The sequence below is a fragment of the Peromyscus leucopus genome, chromosome 2 (genome assembly GCF_004664715.2).
Source record: "Peromyscus leucopus breed LL Stock chromosome 2, UCI_PerLeu_2.1, whole genome shotgun sequence".
Classification (NCBI taxonomy): Eukaryota; Metazoa; Chordata; class Mammalia; order Rodentia; family Cricetidae; genus Peromyscus; species Peromyscus leucopus.
Window position 1 is genome coordinate 139,586,402 of NC_051064.1, and position 21,114 is coordinate 139,607,515.

General features: G+C 50.2%; 1 protein-coding gene and 1 long non-coding RNA gene across 3 annotated transcripts in view; one reads left to right on the forward strand and one right to left on the reverse strand.

The window, feature by feature from the left end:
- Positions 1-17,385, reverse strand: part of Vwa5b1 (von Willebrand factor A domain containing 5B1) — a 63,144-nt gene extending 45,759 nt beyond the window's left edge. The window contains exon 1 of one of the 2 annotated variants that reach the window (XM_037203120.1): positions 17,191-17,385. The gene's annotated coding sequence lies outside the window, so the exon portion shown is untranslated. Of the gene's footprint in view, positions 1-5,442; positions 5,596-17,190 lie in introns of those variants that run through there. The other variant, XM_037203119.1, reaches the window with a different exon arrangement.
- On the forward strand, positions 10,399-12,764 carry LOC119087471. Its single transcript, XR_005090944.1, has 2 exons — positions 10,399-10,885; positions 12,102-12,764. It is a non-coding gene; the product is annotated as an uncharacterized LOC119087471 (long non-coding RNA).
- Positions 17,386-21,114: the final 3,729 nt, after the last annotated feature.

A 21,114-nucleotide genomic window follows, 5' to 3' on the forward strand; every position in this document is an offset into this window, starting at 1 on the left:
AGTTTATAATCTTGTAACAGATGAAACTGGGGAGTCAAGAAGGCAGCAAGTGACAGCGAGAATTTATTAAGCGGAGACAACGTACCAAGCATGCATATTGTCTCATCTACTCTTTGCAGAACTGATAAGGTGTTCATCTTTGCTGACAGGACACTGAGGCCTGGAGAGAGACATGCTTGGCCCTAGGTGTGAGTTTGGTGGTATCTCAAGCACATGCTGCCACAATGGACGCCATGTCTGATGTTCTTTCAGAAGGAGCCCGGGATCGTTGGAAAGCAATTATGTTGGATGTCCTCTCCCAGCCTGGGCCTCCAGTGGGCAGCAGGCTCTGGGAAATCCTGAGAGATGGGCAAACCCACCCACATGTCTCCAGGTCCATGTGTGAGACCCCCTGGTCCGGCCTGAAGATGGGCTCTAGTACAGGCTGGAAGTTTGGTATGTCAGGGTGTGATAGTCAATTATCTTGATTAGGTTGATTTTAGGTGGGGGAAGACTCACCCTAAAAGTGGACGGCACCATTTCCCAAGTGTGGGTCTCAGAACAAATGAAAGGGAGAAAGCTGGCATCACATGAGTACTCATGGCTTCTGTGAGTTCAAGGCCAGCCTGACCTACACAAACTTCTAGGCCAGCGAGGGCTAGTGAAGCCCTGTCTCAAAACAAAATTTTTTTAAGAGAGGCCGAGGAAGGCAGGAAGAAGGGTTTTAGAGAGGGATTTTGCTGTTTCATGTTCCCCGAGAGGCAGATGGAATGATGGGAATGGCATGGGGTGCTAGACCAGTTTCCTCTGGATCTCATGCTGGATGAGATCCCTGTATGAATGCTGTGTGGTTTTCTAGGGCATCAAAAGTGGCCTTTGGTGGCTTAGAAATGCTGGATCTCAAAGGATGCCTTCTGCCTGGTCGGGACATTATTTGTATTTATACTGGCTCAATAAATATTTATAAAGTTAAAATGAATGACGAGTGTCAGCGGCCGCAAGGACACTAAAGGACGCTTGGTGTTGGGTTCCTGTGGGGAATAAGGCAAGTGTGACCACAGACACTAGTGTAAGAGGCAGATGTAAGACTGCACATCTAGAATTTGACCCATTCTCATCACCCCCACAGCCACCACGCCACCGCTCAACGGGGCAGTCAGAACAATCCTTTGAAGGTAAGGGCCGGGTCGTGTGACTGCCATGGTTCAAATCCCACGATGTGCTCCATGGATCTTAAGGCCCTTCAGACTAGTTTTCCTTTACCCCCCCCCACAACCCCCCGCCCTGGTTTCTTCCCTCCAGTTCTTCTGTCTCAGGTCCTTTGCACCGGCTGTCTCCACACCCAGAAATAGTCTTCTCCTGGATGTCTACACGACTCGCTCCCCTTCAGGCCTTTGCTCAGGCAGGCGCATACTCAGAGAAGCCCCCTTTCCTGCTTCATTTAGTCTTGCAGCCCCTTCTGTCTACCTTCCCCTCCAGGACTCCCTTGCTTTCTCTTTGTACTTTCTGTAGCAGTCTCACAGGCACATTACAGATAAATGTTTATTCTGGCTATTATTTAGCATTCGCTTCCCCTCCATAGGGCAAGGTAGAGCCTGGTTTTCTCATTGCCAAATCCCAAGCCCCTTGAACCAGCCTTGTACTGATAAGGCAGTAAGGAAACACTCATTATGAATTCATTCACAATCCCAATTCCAAGCTGGCCATTGGGCCTCCTGAGGGAGAGAAGTGGCTACCAGATTCTTCAGTGACTGCTGTGAGGAACCCTTGAGGCTGAAATCATTAAGTTCCATTCCAGTGTGCGTCACCAAGTCCCTAAACCTCCCTTTCCTCCTGCAGCAAGGCCCCGTTCTCTTGTAACAGCCCATTGTTTCCTAGAGAGGATGCTTGGTCATTCTAGGTCCCTGGACCAGCTCCTGGTCATGGCCCATCTCATTGCGTCTCTCACAGTCACCAGTCCTTGCATCCCATTCAGCTCCTGGGACTCTGCATCCTGGGTGAGGATGTACCTAACCTGTACTCTCTGCAGGATGGGCTGCTGACCCCTCCCTGGGCTGGTACCTCCGTGGTAGCAGGAGACGGAGGCCTTTCTTGGTCCCCCATACTGTTCTGAGAACACCACTCTTGTGTTCTGAAAAAAAAAAAAAAAAACTCTCTGAGGGAGCCCTGGTGCCTTTCAGCTACCCCCTCTTTCTATCATTTTTTGTGTCCAAGGTTCTGATCACACATTCCATAGCCTTACTCAGAGCCTCTCTTTCCAGCTCTGCTGACATCCTGGCTCCATTAGCATCTCTGGGGACAATGCACCCGCTCCTGCATTTCATCCTGACCCAGCATCCTTTGCTCCTTTCTTGCTCTCTCTCCATCTCCACTCGCATACCCTCAGCTTCAGACCCCACTGGTGACGGCTCTGTGGTACTGCTCGCAACTTCCCGTGTGGAGTTTCTTTCTTAGTGCACACACCTGCTCAAATGTATATTTGGTTTATCTTGTTGAATGTGCCTCTGCACTCTTCCAGAGTATGATCCTATGAGGGTGGGATTTTGTTTTAGCTTGTTTGCTGTTGTATCTGTTACCTAGAGAACAGTGTCGGCACACAGCAGATGCTCGGTGAATGGATGAAACCCACTCCAAGTGCCTTCAACATATAATTTGGCAACATGTATTAGAGGCACCTACTCTTTCCATCATTCCTTAAAATCTCTTATTATGCTTCATTTACCGTGTGTGTGCATGACGCAGCACGCCCGTGGAAGTCAGGGAACAACCCGAGGGAGTCGATTCTTTCCTCCCACCATGTGGGTTCCAGGAATCAAACTCAGGTGGTCCGGTTTGGCTGTAAACACCTTTTTTCCTCTCTGGGACACCTTGCTGGCCCCTTTCTATCCCTCCTTTATAGACAACACACCAAGGTTCAGAGAGGTAAGAGGACTTGTTCGAGATCCCACAGCTGGGAAGTGATGGGGCTTGGAGCTGAGCCCAAGCAGCCGGACTGTGGAGTCCACATGCTTAACCGTGAGGTTACACTGCTCTCTGCAGTGAGCTTTCCTCTAAGCCGTGGTGAGTCCACATGCTTAACCATGAGGTTACACTGCTCTCTGAAGTGAGCTTTCCTCTAAGCCGTGGTGTGTCCACATGCTTAACCGTGAGGTTACACTGCTCTCTGAAGTGAGCTTTCTTCTAAGTCCTGGTGTGTCTACCTGAGTGTCCTCTTGGCTCCACCTCCACCCAACCCTGCTGCTTTGTTGCTGTCCTCTGGACCACCTCTATATCCTCCTAAGTGGTCCTTTAACCCAGCCATTTTCTTTTGGATCCTTGTTATCACCACACATGTGTGTCCTTACACACACGCACACACACCTCCATTTCTCCTGAGTTGGCTTCCATTGTCTTTGTCCAACCTGGAACATTCTTTAAGGCCTTCCGTCTGGCCCACCTCTCTGACCAGTGTCACCTCCAGCCAAGCCCTGTGTATCAGCCTTCCTCCAGACACTCTGACCTCACTGCAGCCCAAACAGGCTGGGTTTTTTGCCACCCTGGAGCCTTTTTCTAGGACAGTTCTCTGCCTTTCAAAGTTCCATTCATCATGCAAGGCCTATTCTCCCATCTCTTCCTCCAAGGGTGTGGTGTGTGTGTGTGTGTGTGTGTGTGTGTGTGTGTGTGTGTGAAGTATGTGTATGTGCATGTTCATGTGTGTGTGTGTATCTGTATGAAGTGTGTGTATGTATGTGTTGTGTGTGTCTGTATGGAGTGTGTGTATGTGTGTGTGTAATATTTATGGAATATGTGTATGTGTCTGTAAATGGAGTGTGTATGTATGGAGTGTATGTGTTTCTGTATGAAGTGTGTGTATCTGCATGGGGTGTGTATGTGTGTGTGAGGGAGAGTATATGTATTTGTTTGGAGCATGTGTGTATGTTTTTGTGCATATCTGTATTGAATATGTGTATATGTATCTGTATGGTATGTGTGTGTGTATGTGTGTGTGTGTGTGTGTGTGTGTCTGTGTGTAAGTGTGTGTGGGGTGTATTGTGCAGGTCCATGTTCATGTGTGTGGAGGCCAGAGTCAACCCCAGGTATTGTACCCAAGGCCAACATCTAACTTTTTTTTTTTTTTTTTTGAGACAAGGTCTCTCACTGTTAACTGGAACTTACTGATTTGACTAGATGGCTGACCAGCAAGCTCCAGAGACTCGTCTGTCTGCACTCCCTCAGCACTGGGACTGCAAATGTACACCACCATGCTTGGACATTTTCTTACACAGGTTCTAGGAATCAAAACCAGGTCCTCCTAATCACATGGCAAGCACTCTACTGGCCAAGCTGTCCCTCCAGCCCCATGAAAGCCAGTCTGGACACTCTTGTCCATCTGATATTGTCTCTCTTTGGCTTCCATGTCCATGGTCCCTCGTCTATCACATTCCATATCAAGGCACGGCAACCGTCCATCCATCATGTACAGGCTGATGAGTTCTCTGAGAGCATTGGCTGTGACCTCTTTGCCTCTTGTCCCAGTGTCCTCTGTTAAGCTTGGTTCAAAGAAAGGGGTACCTTAAAGGCCCTCTGTGCTGACGGACACTATTAGGGTTCATATCTGTGCACCACTTTACAAGTTCAAACCTAGTATATCACAGCTCTCCAGAGGCCAACCTTGATGGGCACCACCTTGCCCCCTCCCTCATCCCCATTCTACAGCCCATTGTCCCTGTCCTAAGCTGCTTCTCAGTTTGTGCTGAGGATGGGAAAAGCAACAGGGACAGAAAAGAGCAGGTAGAAGATGTCTGGAATCTGAATTTCCAGCTCTCACAGGCAGGATGGGGAGCACCTACATCAGGGCTCCTGGGGCCCAGGGGTGTCCGCACTCTCTTGCTAGGAGACTTTGACACTTTAAAAAAGAGATTTAGAAAGGGCTGGGGCAATAGCACTTGTCCAGCATGTGCTCAGGGCCCTTTGATTCCTGGCACTGTCCAAAAAGAAAAAAAAGCAAGCATGAAGGCAGGAGCCTGCCTGAGTGTGGCTGGGTTTGTGTTCAGAGCAGTGCCGGAGCCCTGCTGGGCATTAGAGCCCAGGGAGCTGCTAACGAAGCAATAGGCCCAACAGCTCTGCTGTTCTGATACTGTGTGTCTTGAATATCTGACTTAACGCTCTGGGTCTTAGTTTTCCCCATACATGCAGAGTAGAGAAGTTCCCACAGATCTCTGTTGACCAGAGCTCTGATCAGGGTCTCATGTTGGAAACGAAATGTTTAACTGATAGCAACTCAACCCATTACTGTCTCAGATATGGCCATTTGGCTCTCTCCTGGCATTCTGGAAGCCTCACTCCCTCAACCTGGCCAGATCCCCCCACCCCAGATCATGTTCCAAACGGGTGGAGTCCTTTGACTAAGTGGTCTCAGTCTGGCTTGTACTAGACAGAGTACAAACTCATCACTTGAGTCTGGGCTTAACCCAACGCTCTTACCTCAGTCTGGGGGCCTATTCCTTCTGTTACCTCTAGAAAGCCCTTTCGCTTCTTTGGGGAGCTCAAGCCCCAACCACGGACTGGCAACCCAATCCTTCCATCAAAGTGGACCACAGTCAGTGTGTTCCCAGAGTCTGAGTCAATTGTACCAGGCTTCTAGAATTTTAGGGGTCTCACATTCTGGTTTCCAGGCTCTAAGCCTCCCTATTCCAGGATCACACATCCATGTGTCAGATCCCGAGCTCTGTTGTATTTATCTCATCTTACAGCTCATCAAGACCTCCCACCATTACTCTGAGCTCTATCTTCTGGTGCTGCTGGCTTAACCTGGGCCCTGGAGGGAATCTTAGTTACTTTCAAGGCCCAGCACCAAGGCTCCCATCTCCACAGAGCCCTCCAAGTCCTTCTTGCAGAGAGAACCAGCAGTTCTCATGTCTTGTGTTTCATTTGGGTGTGCTGTGTTTTGTCAGCAGATGAACGTGGCATGCCTACTGAATGCTAGAGTCTGTGCCAGGCCCAGCGGACAGCCAGAGTCAAGACAGACATGGCCCTTGTTCTCATACTTTGTGCCTTCTTCCTCAGTCATCCAACCAGGACCCATTCCCCTAGAACTGGAGGCAGGGACTCTGTCTACAGGACTCTGTCTACAGACACAGGCAGGGATTTTCTGGACAGGATCCCAACAGCATGAGAAATAATTGCAAGCACTGACCAACAGAATTATACAAAACCATCAACAGAGACAACCTACATGAAGGGAAAACGTCTTTGCCAACTACACACCAGACAGGAAAATTAATATCTAGGATATGTGAAGAACTGAAGAAATAAACGCTAAAAACTAAATGAGACAATCAGTACTCAGGCTAATGAACTGAACAGACAGTTCTCACGAGAAGAAACACAAATGGCCAATAAACAGTTGAAGACGTATTCAACACTCTTAGTTACCAGGGAAATGCAAATTAAAACTGTTCTGAGACCATCTCACTCTAGTCAGAATGGCTGTCGTCAAAAAGACAAATGACAGCAAACACTGGTGAGGATGTGAAGAGAGAAAAACCCTTCATGGCTTCTGGGAATATAAAACCACATAGCCACCATGGAAATCAATACAGAGTATCTTAAAAAGAAAGAAAGAAAGAAAGAGAGAGAGAGAGAGAGAGAGGAAGGAAGGAAGGAAGGAAGGAAGGAAGGAAGGAAGGAAGGAAGGAAGGAAGAAAGAAAGAAAGGAAGAAAGGAAAGGAAAAACAGAATTATGTATTATACAACCCAGCCATGCTATCCTGAGTATTCCCATGAAGGACTCTGGGTTAAAACATCACAGGGACACTTGCACACCCATAGTGATCACTACGCTGTTCATACCAGCTAGGAAATGACACCAGCCTAGATATCCATCGATAGATGAATGGATAAAGAAAATGTGGTACATAGTCATAGCAGATGTTATGCAGCCGTAAAGAAAAGTGAAATCATGACAATTGTAGGAAAATAGGTGGAATAGAAAATCGTGATGTTAAGTGAAGTAAGCCAGACTCAGAAAGACAAATACCTCATCTTCTCACCTATGTAGAACCTAGATTTAAAGTTACATCTAGGTGTAGGGTCTGCATGCATGTGTGGAGGTCATGAAACCAGAAAGGGGATTATGACAGGTGGGAAGAGATCTTAATGGAGGTGGAAAATGGAGTGTAATGGAATATCCATGGACTGTGAAAGGACCAAGAAGCTGGATATGGGGAGAGTGTATCAGAGGCAATGGGAGAGGGGAACTAGTGGGGGGGGGGCTTCACGGGCCAGCCTTAAAGACCTCCTCTCAGGGTCCAAAGGAGAAACTACAATAAGTGAAGGAAAAACTAATATCTGATGGTGAAGGAATGAATCTGCTCACACAGTGATCCTTCTCTGCATGTCTCTTTATTCTCTCTCTCTCTCTCTCTCTCTCTCTCTCTCTCTCTCTCTCTCTCTCTCCCCGTTTTATGATGGCTGAACTTCTCACTGCATAATCCTGCACCCACAATAGCTCGTGATGATGGCTCCTGACAGGGAACAGTGAGGACAAAGTAAACCAAGACGTCTGCATGAAGAAGCCTAGATGCAGCCCATTACTTTGTGTGTGAACCTACCAAATTAAATAGTAAAGCGATGCCTGTCTTCCACTTCAGTGTGGACCAGTAGTTGATACTGAATAGTGAGTGGGCAGGAGGTGGTATCACATGCCTGTAATCCCAATTCTTTGGAGACAAAGGAGGAAAGACCTTAATTTGAGGCCAGCCTGAACCATATACCAAGACCCCATAGCGAACAAACAATAAATGGATGTAATGTACTCTGTCTGTGGATGAGAGGATAGGATAGACTGCATTATCAAGGGGTGAGGCTAAGGCGTTGGCTGTGGGCTCATCTATAATAGTAGAGAACATTTTCTCTTGAAGCCCAAAGCTCATAGGACCCCATCCCAGAGGCATCTGTAGACTTCCTTGGAGAAATGATCAAGACAGAAAATGCCCAGCCTTTCTGTTCTTGGTGTCCTCCCCCTTGCTTGGGAGCGTAGAGTCTGGCCAGTGCTGATGTCCAGGACAGTCAACTCCAAGGAGGCAGGGGCCCAGGCTGTCCACCCTCCCTGAACTTTCTGGCTAAGAGGGAGTGACCTGCTGGAGAAGGGAGGAACGAGCAGGTGGCATCTGAAAACTCCAGAAGAAAGAGGGTCTCCATCAACGCTCTTAGCTACTTGGAGGTGTGGCTTAGGTGCAGATGTTGCTGGCTGGCAGGTGGCCTGCTCCCTGGGGCCTCAGAGAGGTGGCAGTGCCGAAGTCTTCTCAAACAAGATCACATGTTGTTAGGAAAATTGGATTCTGTCTCCACAAATCCAGTTTAAGCCGCCCTTCTGCGGTGCCTTTAAAGGTGAACTTACCCACCCCACCCCCGCCGAGCTGCCAGCATCCCCGGAGCCCTGTGGAAAGGCACTAAATGGATTCTTACCCGGCTTCCAGCCTTGTCTCTGTCTCTAGCCCATGCCTACCTGCCTGCGGAGGAGTGCACAGGATGATGGACAGAGGAAGGGCTATTCTGAAACTGCCTTTTCGAGGTGGCCTTTTGCACTAGTGTGCTAAAGAAAATAGAGTGATCACTGGCCTGTGTCCCTCTCCAAACACCTCTGCACGATGTAGAAAAACAGACAAGAGAGCTGATTTCTACTCCTGGAATCTTACTTTGTCTCCATGTCTACCACTGCCCAGCTGGGAGTATCTTTGAAATTCGGTACCTCTACTCCGCGCAGTGGTGAGGTGGCAAGGGCTACAGGGAGGATGCAGGAGAGAGGCTGTGCATAGGATGCTCACTTAGCTTTGGTCCCCAGCCATGGCTAATGCTTTATCGCTTCTTTTCTTAGGATGCTATCTCACTCCCTCCCCCTCCCCCCAACTTAGACTCTACCTGGGCCCCTGAACTTCTGGTACTTCCTATAGTGACCCTGATCACCCATAGCTCCCCACCCCTGATCTGCACCCAGGCATCCCAGGGCTCCTGACTACGTGTGTTGGCATCAGAACATGTTCATTGTCTTAGCTTCCCTCTGAGATCTTAGGTCAATTAGTGACAAGCTGTGAGGCCCCCTCTCCACCACAGGCTGCCCGTTCAAATGGCGCGGGGAGGTCATCTGGGTGGCAGAGAACACTGGACAGACAGTAAAAGCCACCAGGCCCGAGTGCCAGCTCTGCCACCCACTCAGTATAGACCTCAGACTGGGACTCTTGCTATCACACAAATGGCCTTGACCAGGCCTCTTGGGGCCACACACAGCATAGAGGGTGGGCCGTGGAGATCGGAGGGTTACAGGTTTAGGGTCTTCTTGGCCTAATATTTCCAGAAGTGTGAGACCTAGGGGTAGGAACCAGAGTTGTCATTGCCTGTGTCTTTCCAGCATACAGAATAGTGCCTGAAAGAGTTAAAAAACAAAACAAAACAAAACAAAACAAAAAACAAACAAACAAACAAAAAAACCGAAACAATGATACACAGGCACGATGCCAGATATAACCCTGAATACTTTCTATGAGGAGGGGTGGGTAACCCTCAGGCCAGGCCAGGAAAGCAGGCATGGCTACTGTCCTACCACCCCATTTTTCAGGCAAGGAAACTGAGACGTGGAATGGTTCCATCCCTGCCGAAGGTGGCACACCCTTGGATGGCGGGGCTCTGGCTTGGGTGGTCACTGAACCATATCACCCTTCAGTGCTTGTTTGCAGAATGAGTGAATGAGTGACCTGGACAGGATGACCCCATCGAGCTCTGCCCAGGCCAGATGGCATCTACTAGGAACGTGAATACCATGCTTTCTTCCTTAATGGGCAGTCCAGGGTCTGAAGGACTTTTGGAGACACAGCACAGGTCAGGCCGGAAGTCACGACCTGTGCTGCATCCTCACCACCCTGACCTTTTGAGGAACTGCTTGTTCACTACTTGTTTGTCAGATTAGGGGGAGTTTCCGAAGGGCCCTCCATGACCTCATTTGATTTCTATGATCATCTCTTTTCAAGGGAGGAAACCGATACCAGAGAGGTTAAGGAAGCTTCCAGGTCACACAGCCACATGGTGATAGAGGCAGGATTTGAACCCAAGTTTGGGAACCTACTGTTTGGACCATGACCCCCTGCTGCTCGCAGCCTTCAACCAGTTCATGGCTCATGGCTCAGTAAGTGTCTCTGCAGCCAGCTTGCTCTTACTCAGATTTCACTTGATTCTGGGTATGCCCGCGGGATTCCTTGTCACCCTGGTTCCCATCCTTGGGGTGCGGTGACGGTTTCTAACATACAGGTCAGCCTCATTGCTCTCCTCCTGCAGTCAGCACTAGGCACGTGACCTCTATGGGAGAGTGACTGGATGAAAGGGAGGGGGAAGTCTCAACATCGCTCTCCCCAGGCGCTGGCGCCAAGCTGCAGGGGAACCAACCTGGGACATGGTCTGCTGTGCCCCTTGGCTCCTGTGAACCCTCATAAAGTTAATAAGTCACAGGTGGGAGTCACTGCCTTGGGGATGCTGAGTGCCCTCCGTGCCAACTAGGCTTATGAAGACAGGATTTGTGGACTCAGAGCCCCTCCCCGCCAGACTCCAAACAGAATGCTGCGATGGGATCAGTGTGCCTGGATTATCACCTGGTTCCTTGGGAGTCTCTAAATGTGAACATCACTTTGTTTTGATTTATAGATGATTGGAGTAAATATAAGAGAAGTTAAGAAACCCACCTGGGTCAGAGGGCTAGTGGGAGGTGATGATGTGGGGACAGAACCCTGGCGGTGCCATGTCCCTGTGCTTCCTATGATGTCATAGCGACACCCAGAGATAGGGGATCCTTTAGCCACCCGAGAAGGCCTTCTCTTTGAGAGGCCCAGATACCAACTGGAGGTGTTCGCAAGGGAGACTAAGCCAAGCAGCATCCTAGGTGAGAGAAGAGGCAGCTGGCTCAGTCAGCCTGGAAGCCAAAAGCGCTGCCTTAGATCCCCGAAGGATTTCAGCTTGAAGCCAGGCTCCGGTGTGGGCCATCCAGTGATGTGGCACATTACTTCACTTGGCCAAGCCTTTGTTTCCTGATCCGTGGGAAGGGCACAGGACTCAAGCCTGCTACCCGGTGCCATCGGACGGAAGTGCAACAGGGCCTGGGATGCACTGCACACATTGACCAGCTCACGGTTTTTTGTTTTTTTGTTTTGGTATTTGCTATATAGTGCAGGCTGGCCTCGAACTCATGATCAGCCCTCCTGCCCTATCATTTTGAATGCTGGGATGGGAGGTGTGCACCTCCACACCCAGAGTTTTGGCTGACTTTTGAAGGCACGTTGGTGGCTTCTTCCTGTGTAGGGGTCATAGGAGGACATGACCAAGGTAGCCAGGCTCAGACCTCTAAAAGGGCTTGTGCGTGATGTCTTCAACACGGACTACCTCAGAAAAATCTCCAGTGGCTTAAAAAAGTAGAAATGATGTAATTAAAAGTTGTCCAGGGAGCTTTTACCTTGTGACCAATTAACATTTTCAAATTCAGTAGTGAGTCATCAGAGTACCGCTGTTCATTCATTCATACCTCATGCAATTTGTACTCAAGGCACTTCCTCATCCATAACCGTTAAAGGGCTAAGAGCCAGGAGAGAGAAAAAACAAGAGACAAAAGCCAGCAGCCCTGTGACCGATCTTAAGGGTCAGGGGACCTGGGCTCAGATGGGACACAAAGGAGGGCTGAGTCTTCTGTTTAAAGCTAATCTGCTGCTCTGCTAAGCTTAGACCTGCAAGCGGCTGGAGTTGGACTCCACGGGAAGTCTCATTTGCTGATTAGAGCTGAGAGCCAGTGGCTGGGGTTGCTATTGGGAGCTAAGATTCCGGAAGGCTCTTCCAGGTTAATCTCTCCATTCTGCCCGATGTCCTGTGAGTGTTCTGACAGGCTTCCATGCTCTTGTGGTTAAACCTACGATGGTCCGCATGCTGCTGAGCAGTTCTGGGCTCTCCTTGTCATAGAGACAGGGCAGGCTGCATGCCCCTGCCCCCTTGAAAACCTGAGGTGTGTCTTGCTTCAGCTCGTGAGCTATGCAGAAGTGAACTCCTTCCCTTCTGGACTAGAGGCTTAGAAAGCCAGTGTGTGCTGAGCGGTGTCCTGTTTCCTGCCATAGGAACCTTGGAAGCACGTGTGGAGGAGTGATGGCATTCCATGATGACATGTGACCTGCTTTGGACATGTGGCATGAACATGTGCTTATTCTTACTGCAGCGTAATCAAACCTGGCTAGTGAAGCCATTAGTGTCCTGGTCTGCAAGTGATGGTCAGGGGCAGAAGCCACAATACCAGGAGACTAAGGTGTGGCAGAAGAGGACACTGACCAGTGGGCTCACTATGATATAAACTCCACAAAGACGGAGCTTTTATTTGTTTTCAACAGTGTTCAGGAGAGTGGCTAGCACCCAGTGGGTGCTCATTAGATGCTGAATGAATGGACAGAGGACAGGAGGTAAGGTGTGGTAGTAGCCCACATGAAAGCAATCAGCCCAATAGACAAAAGTGCCTGATTCCGGAGACAGCTCACAGTTCCCTGCTCATCCATTCACTTACTCAACTCGCACAGGCTGAAACACAGACTGCAGAAGGGCTCTGTACCTCCCCCAGCCCCCCCCCCAGTCACCAGATCCACTTAAAACAGTGACCAGGTTTCATGGGAAATGGTGAAGAAAGTTTTCCATTGGAATTTTATTTTGGAAAAGTAAAACAACAACTTGAAAACAGAATCCTACATTGGGTCAAAATAAAATTATAACTGTATATTAAAACTTTCAATGAAGTCAGGCAGTGGTGGCACATGTCTTTAATTCCAGCACTTGGGAGGCTGAGACAAGTAGATCTCTGAGTTCGAGGCCAGCCTCGTCTACAGAGCAAGTTCCAGAATAGCCAGGGCTACACAGAAAAACCGTCTCAAAACAAAACAAACAAACGTCTTTCAACGAATGAAGAACAAATCAAGTATTGAGTTGGGTAGGCACAAATTTTCTAGAGAATTCTCTGTTTAGCCCACTGTGACTTTTCATACTTCAATTTTCTCTTTTTCTGTCATTCATTGGCCTAGTGTCCAGGTTCTGTTTTGTCTATGGCCTTATGTGGGATAAAAGATCCAACATGCCCTCTAAATCTCCTCACTGAATCTCATGACTTCCATGAGATTTTGGTTCCATGGTATAATCCTTTGGCTTTCTATGGCCATCATTTCTCCTATACAACAGCCTCTGAGACACCGATGGACATATAGGTGCCGACTGATGGGCAGGGATTGACATGGGCTTTGAGCAAGGGCAGGTGCTTATGCTGATCATTTGCAGAAGCACTCAATTCATTAGTATTCTTCTGTGATGTGGATTTTGAGAATGAAGTCTGACACCAGGGTAAGGTCTGGCACAGTCAAGGAGCACACTAGCCGCTGGCCTCCTTTCCAACTGTCCCCTCTTGCTTTTGCAAGTTCATTCCCAGGGCCAGGAGACATGTGCGTGCATGTGCATGTGTGTGCGTGCGTGCATGCATGTGTGTGTGTGCGCGCACGCGCGTGCGTGCGTGCGTGCATGTGTGTGTGTGTGAGTTTTATGTCAACTTGGCACAAGCTATAGTCATTTGGGAAGAAGATCTCTCAATTGGGAAAATGCCTCTGTAAGATTGGCCTGTTGGGCGTTTTCTTATTAATGGTTGATGTTGGCGGGTCCAGGCCACTGTGGTGGTTCCACTCCTGGGCTAGGTGCTATAAGAAAGCAGGCTGAGCAAGCCAGTAAGCAACACTCCTCCATGGCTACTACATCAGCTCCTGCCTCCAGGTTCCTGCTTTGGGTTCCTGTCCTGACTTCTATCAGTGATGGAGTGTGACCTGAGAGTCATAAGCTGAAATAGACCCTTTCCTCCCCAAATTACTTTTGCTAATGGTGTTTTATCACTGGAATAGAAACCATAAGACACTGTGTGTGTGAGTGTGTATGCATATGTGTACATGTGTGTGTGTGCATATGTGCGTTTGAGTGTGAGTGTGTAAACATCTGCAAAATGGGAATGAAGTCTGACACCAGGGTAAGGTCTGGCACAGTCGAGGAGCACACTAGCCGCTGGCCTCCTTCCCAACTGTTCCCCTCTTGCTTTTGCAAGTTCATTCCCAGGGCCAGGAGACAGTGAGGCAAGCGACTGGGGGTGAGCATCCCTCACACTCTTATCTCAAGCTGTTCCCACTTAGCAACTCTCTGCTCTCTCTCTAAGTGGCTCACCCTCTCCCCACTGCAGGGAGTGAGCAGACAATCCATGAATGTGTACCATGGCTTCTGTGCCCCAGCCTGTCACAGAAGGCCCTAAGTCACTTGCTTCTTGACCAGTTCACAGAGCTCAAATTCAAGAGCCCTTCTTGTGAGCGTTGGTTGACATAAGCTTAGGAAACAGATTACCACCCTCTCCAACCTGAGCCTTTATTTCCTCGAGAACAGACACCCAACACCCAGCCAACCTGGCATCAGGTGGCATCCAATGACTCAGTGCCTTTCATTCCTGTCCCCTTTCCCACCTTGCCCTGCCTGATCTCGCAAACTGACTCAATACTCTTGAAACCAAACATTTCTTCTCCTTCTGTACCGATCCACACAGCCCAGCCCTAGAAAACATGCTTCCCTGCCTCTTTTTCCACGTGGCCATACGCCTCTGTTGCTTCCTCCACACCTCTGCACTAACACTGTTTCCTTTGAAAGCCTTCTTAGTCCCCCACGAGCACCCTTGACCCCAATCTCCTTCCCATAAAGAATCCAGGCATGCAGAGAGACCCAAGTGTCAACTCTACTGCTAGGTAAGTGCCCCAGAGGCTAAGGAGAGAAGCTGAGGGCAGTTAACAAGACCAAAAGACTTGTGAACCCCGCACTGTGGGCTGGAGTTGTGTGGTCCACTGACTCAGATGACCCATTTCTACACACACACACACACACACACACACACACACACACACACACACACCGCTGCCAGAATGTCAACTGACATTGCTTGGCCTTGCCAAGTTTGGCTGAAGGAAGGGAGCCTGAGACCAGGAGGGTCTACAGGGGTTAGCTATTGGGCTCTGAAGCTAAGTCCTTGTGAGGGATTGGCAGTGAGGCCCTGTGAGAAACCACAGCACCCAGCAAAACCTGAACCAAGTAGAAGCCCAAGACCTTTGGTTTTATCCAGGACTCCCAGGTGCCCCTTCCTCTGCCCCTTTTCCTCAGGGTATCTTTATAGATGGCCTCCCCAGGGCTACAGTCAACACCACCTGTCTGGCCATGAGAGAACAGCCAGTCAGAGGAGGTACTCTCTGGGAGAACAGCTCTGAGAGGCAGAGAGCCAAAGCCCAAAGCTGGCTAGGTTAGTTCAGAAAGGTGTCTCAGTGGGCACCCCAATCCCTCTAACCAGGGCATATTGTTGCCATCCAGGTGTGTCTGTCCGTAGCCTGGACACCTTGACTCATAGCCAGATGGCCAATGGCTAGAGGATATCCTGAGAGCATCGTCTGGCCCAGGTTTGGGGATGTGGTTATGATAGGAGGCCACAGGCCCCTCAGCTTCCCAACTCCTAAAGCTATAGTGGAAGGATATTCCCAGCCCAAGCCACCCCCATGCCAGGCATCTTAGCCTGTCTCAAGCCTGAAAATCAATGGGGTCCACAGGTTACCCAGGGGGACACAGTTCCCACACTGCCTTGAGCCATGGGCTATGACCTGAGCTGGGTTAGAAATGGCCCAAGTCCTGCCCATGGAGATGAATAAACATCCCAAAGCTGAAGGACATTGCATTCCTATGTCAAGACCTTAGGGGTCCTGCTCAGTCACCCTATGGTCAGGCTTAACCCACGGTCTTAACAATCTTAATTCACACATATGCATGTACACACACTCATAACTCCCTTCACATCACTGGTTAAAAAGCATTTTGCATGTGCACTCCTGAAATGTGAACATGTTTATATACGTGTACATGACCCCCTTATCTACTCATGTGGCTTGCTCCATACACGTCACATCACTACTTCCAGGGACATATCCCTCCAGAAGTGTGCTTCTATATGTCTCCCCAGGACATAGCCCACATACATCATGTACCCCTGGGCTCAGCCCCCAGTCTGATCCCAGTTAACCACCGAGTTCTGTGCCCTTGGGTGCCCCCCCTCCACGTGAGAGAGCTGCAGGAGCCCCATGCCCTTTGGCCTCTGCCCATTTTCCTTGACTTGCTTGGTTTAGATGGGTGGGAAACAGGCTTAAGTCCCAGCAGAGAAAGTGAAGAAGAGTGCTGTCTGGAGAGAGAGAGAGAGAGAAAGAGAGAGAGAGAGAGAGAGAGAGAGAGAGAGAGAGAGAGAGAGAGATGCCTGTTGCTTTTTAGAGTGGAGGAGGGGCTAGAGGGTTCTGGGCCCCCAACTCCCAAGCCTCCTGTACCACTGGCTGGGACAGGAGCAGCAGGATAAAATACCAGGACTTCCTAGGACCTCGGGAGCTGCAGCAGGAGATATGAAGGGACTTCCAGCAGGGGCTTGATGTGTTAGCAGAAATCACCATTCACAGTGCCAAGTCCCCCGACCCCACCACCTCTCACTACCCAAGGATGACCTCTCTGTTCAGAACCTTCTTACCTCCAGGATCCCAGGACGTGAGAGCTCAGAGAAGAACGCACACTCAGCCAGCGGCTTTGGAGACAGCCACACGCCAGGCACCCAGAGGGCAGCAGGAGCGAGCCTGGAGCTTGGCAGCGAGGGTGGGCAGCCCTGCAGAGCACTGACTGCTCTGGAGCTCTAGAGGACAGATTAGAAAGGATGGGGACAGGGAGACGGTGGAAAGAGGCGGCAGGGATGGGAGGCTGAGACAGAGATGAAGAAAGACAGACAGAGATGAGAGGAGATGCTGAGAGAATTACACACAGAAAACAGACACTAAGGAAGAAAAGGGAGAAGGGGGAGAAGAGACGGGGGGAGGAAGAGAAGGAGAGAGAGAGAGAGAGAGAGAGAGAGAGAGAGAGAGAGAGAGAGAGCGCACACGTGCCTGGGAGCCATGGGAGCAACATGTGGTTACATCCTCACTTCTGATGCTGGAACCTCCTGAGCCCCTCCCCACAAAGTGAACACACAGACACTTCCACACAAACTCTCTGTGCATATACACACTCATGCACACCCTCTGCCCTTAGGATGCGTCTCCCCTTGTCCTTGCACTGCAGGACACTGGTTGCACCAACCCTTACCTTGTCCCAGAAGCAACATGTGTGAGGGCGAACACTTCCTCTCCCCACGGTCGCAGCAGCTGCCTCCCTGTGCCCCAGGCTACTGGAGAGGGCTCCCAAGCCGGGCTCTGGTACCCGAGCCCAGTGCCTGGCTGCGCTGGCAGCGGGCTTGATCAATGCCAACATTGCGATGGCTGTTGAGGTGGCCTGCAGGAAGCCAGCCATTTGTTTTGCCGGAGCGTAACCATGACGATCACCCCAGGCTCACACGGCAGTGCAGCCTTCCCCCACCCTACGCCCTCCCTCCCCCCTTCTCCTGAGCACAAGAGGAATCAGGAGGCCACTGAGCAGCCTTGGCTAACCCCTGCAGGGGCTGATAGCAAATGTCTGGCTTCCAGGGACATCAGGCTTTTGGGCAGCCCCTCCCGGGGGTGTGTGTGGTGGTGGGGGGGATAAGTCACCTCACCTTGAGGCATTTCAGTGCTGGACAGAGCCCCCAGGGTCCTGACTCTGGACCTAACCTCCCCCACATCCCAATGCTGTTCCTCTGCAAGCCCATTTGTGAGACAGCTAATATAAGCTGTCACTCCATTTCCCCCCAAGAGGCCATGATGCAGGCAAGCAGATGGCCCTGGGTACCGTGGTCCCAGGCAGTAAGCAGATCTGCCAGTGTCTTTGGTGAGTCCCAAGCCATTACTGGCTACCCAGGGCCAGGCCAGTCATGGGGGGAAATTTCTAGGCAGCTCCAGGAAGTGGGGCCTTCTCGGGTAGAAATTTGGGTAACTCAGAGAATCAAGGGCTCATTAAGATCAGGCCAGGTAGATCTAGAATCCGCATGGCCAGACAGGTAGAAATACCAAATCTAAAATGCAAGCCCCAAAGTAAAGATTCAGAAGATGAGGATACAAAGGGTGGCCGATAATAATAACATAAACTATCCGGAGACACGAGGTGGGGCGAATAATGGCCGTGTGCCTCGACTCACTACTCCATAAGGAAAACTCCAAGAAGAACGTTCTTCTCCCAGGGGTATTGAGAAACTGCACAGAGAGCAGAGCGACTCGCCCAAGGCACACAGCAGAGCAATGGCAGACAGAGCAGGGCTGCACAAGCTCACCCATCAGACTCTGCCGGAAACATCCCTTTCTATCCGATTGCCTTTAACAGACATCACTAAGTGACGGGCACTGTATACAGAGCTGGGGAGCCCTGTGTGCAGAGCTGGGGAGCCCTGTGTGCAGAGCTGGGGAGCCCTGTGTGCCGAGCTGGGGAGCCCTGTGTGCCGAGCTGGGGAGCACTGAGTTCTCATCAACACTGGAGGTAGCTGCTACATTTCTTTCACGGATGAATGCAGAGAGGTGAAGGCTCTTGGTCGAAGGGGCAGAAAAGGTGAGAGCCGGGATTCACACTTAGGTCTGTCTTTCCATTTCTTTCCCCTGCCTTCCTCATCTGACATTTTACTGGACTTTGCTTAGGGAGGTTGGGTTCTGGAGGTCTACTGGGGGGGGGGGCAGTACACACAGTGGGTGCGTTGCTGTAAGGGAATAGAGATTTTACGGCTTTCTCCTTGTGGTCATAGATGATCTGGTTTAACCCAGAAGTCCTTGAGCCGGTGATTCCACAATTAGACAGCCACATTAGGATTCTGAGGGACTTTTATTAGACATGCCACTTGGAGTCTCGGGTCTCGTCCATCTTGATAAATATGGGCCAGTTGAGAGTGACACCCAGCAGAACTTTGGAGAACAGTCTAGGGAGGGTTTGGAGGACTGCTGGGGAGAGGCCATGCGGGAGAGAGCCTGGTGTGGGACACAGCCTGTTCAGAATCGATTGTTTCACCTGGATTCTCGTTAGTCCCTAGGGTGGGGTACTGACCTCCACAGAGAAGGAAGCTGCTGTCATGGGCAAGGGCAGGTGGTCTGAGGCATGCCAAGCTTCCCCTAACCTCTGAGGACAGCCTGAGGCACAAGATAAAGTTCCCTTTGGCTTCTTATACTCACCCACCACAAACCAGTCTGGGCTGGTGTTTGGGTGATAAACACAGAGACTCCCAGGAGCCCGGAAGAGGTAAATGAGGGCACTGACTTCCCAGCAGGCTTCTGTGCTACTCTGCAGCTCCCTGTAGCCAACCTGCTGAACCCTTATCCTCATCCAGTGTAGAGCAAGCTTGAGAAGGTGAGAGGAGAAATATGACCCATATTCAAGCTCAGTCCCCGAGACTCCCCAAGTCCAGTGTCCTGGCAGCGATGCCATATGGCTTCCAGCAGCCTGGAATGCTCATGAAACCTTTATTAGTACAGAGGATCCTGGTTCCCTAGGACCAGAGAACATAGTCATATAACTCTACCCCACCCCCCACCCCCAAAACTCTCCAGTTCTCAGGCCCCATGAAGGTCGAGATCGCTGCTGCAGGACCCTGATTGAGTTCCTGTCCTGACTTCCTTCAATGATGAACAATGCTGTGGAAGTGTAAGACAGATGAAACCTTCCCTCCCCAACTTGCTTTTTGGTCACGGTGTTTCGTCACTAACGGAGACACACTGTCTTATGACAGCATTAGAGAAGTAACCAGGACACTGTGTGAGTGTAAGGATGTGAGTCTGGATCTCTAGACCCCACTGGACTCAATAGGGCCCTTCTGTAGTTCTGGCGAACCCATGATGAAACAAGAGGCTGAGACAGGAAGAACCCCACCAGCTTGCATGCCAGATAACTTGGTGTATGTGTTGGTGAACAAGAGAACCTACCTCAAACAAGGAAGAAGAAAAACCAGCCCCAGAGGTTGACCTGCGACCTCCACATGTGTGCTGTGGTACTGGTGTGTCTTCACTCACAGCCAGGGATGGACATACACAAAGATCGAAAAGAAAAAAAAAATATCTGTTTTGCATTGGGTGCTCCATTCGGCATGCACACCCACCATCACCCCACCTCCTCAGCCACGCCAAGCCCAGAGTGCGCATCTCATGATGGTGCTAGCCTGACTGAGTGCCTACAGGGTTCATGAAAATGACATGAGATGTGGCCAGATGCGAGATCAGTGAAGCCAGCTGGTTGGGGACAGCAAGTGACTACCTTCAAAGTATTTTCCAGAGCCTCCTCCTCTTGAAGGCTGCACGATTTTTTTGACCCTTGTATTCTCTTCCTGGGATTCCACAGCCTGGGTGGCTCAAAACACAGACATTTATTGTCTCGGAATTCTGGGGACTGGAGGACTGAAATCAAGATGGCGGGTGTGCTCCTTCTGAAGGCTCTACCAAAAACTTCCCATTGTCTTGTGCTGGTTGGTAATCCAGCTCCTGGTTCGGCACCACACCACTCCAGTGTCTGCCTGTGTTTTCATATGACCATCTCCTCTTTGTTCCAGCATGTCTGTCTCCTCTTTTTTTTTTTTAAAGAAAACTTTACAATATATTAGTGTGTGTGCATGTGTGTGTGTACACATGCTTGTGTATTGGGATTCATGTACCATGGAACACAAGTGGAAGTTGGAGGGCACCTTGCTGGAGTCAGTTTTCTCCCTTTTGCCGTGTGGGTCCCAGGGATCGAACTTAGATCATCAGGCTTGGCAGCAAGCGCCTTTACCAACTGAACCATCTCCCCAACCCTCCTTTCTCTGAAAGAGATGCTGATCAGACTCACCCTGGTGGTGCAGCTTCATCATATCCGAAGGATGTGCGCACAGGAGCAAAGTCGAATTTCACAGGGCCAGAGATTGGGACTTGAACATCCCTTTCCGTGAGGCAGGCGACACAGTTCAACCCACAATATCCATTCAGAAGAATTAAGGAGAGACACCCAACAGGCAGGGGACCAAGGCGGTCTTGTCACCGTACTACAGAAATCCCAAGACGATGGGAGGCAAGGTGATACCATACACAGCAGGTTCAGGGTGGCCCGGTTCTGGACTCTCAGGTTTAGCTTCTGACACTGACATTCTCTAGC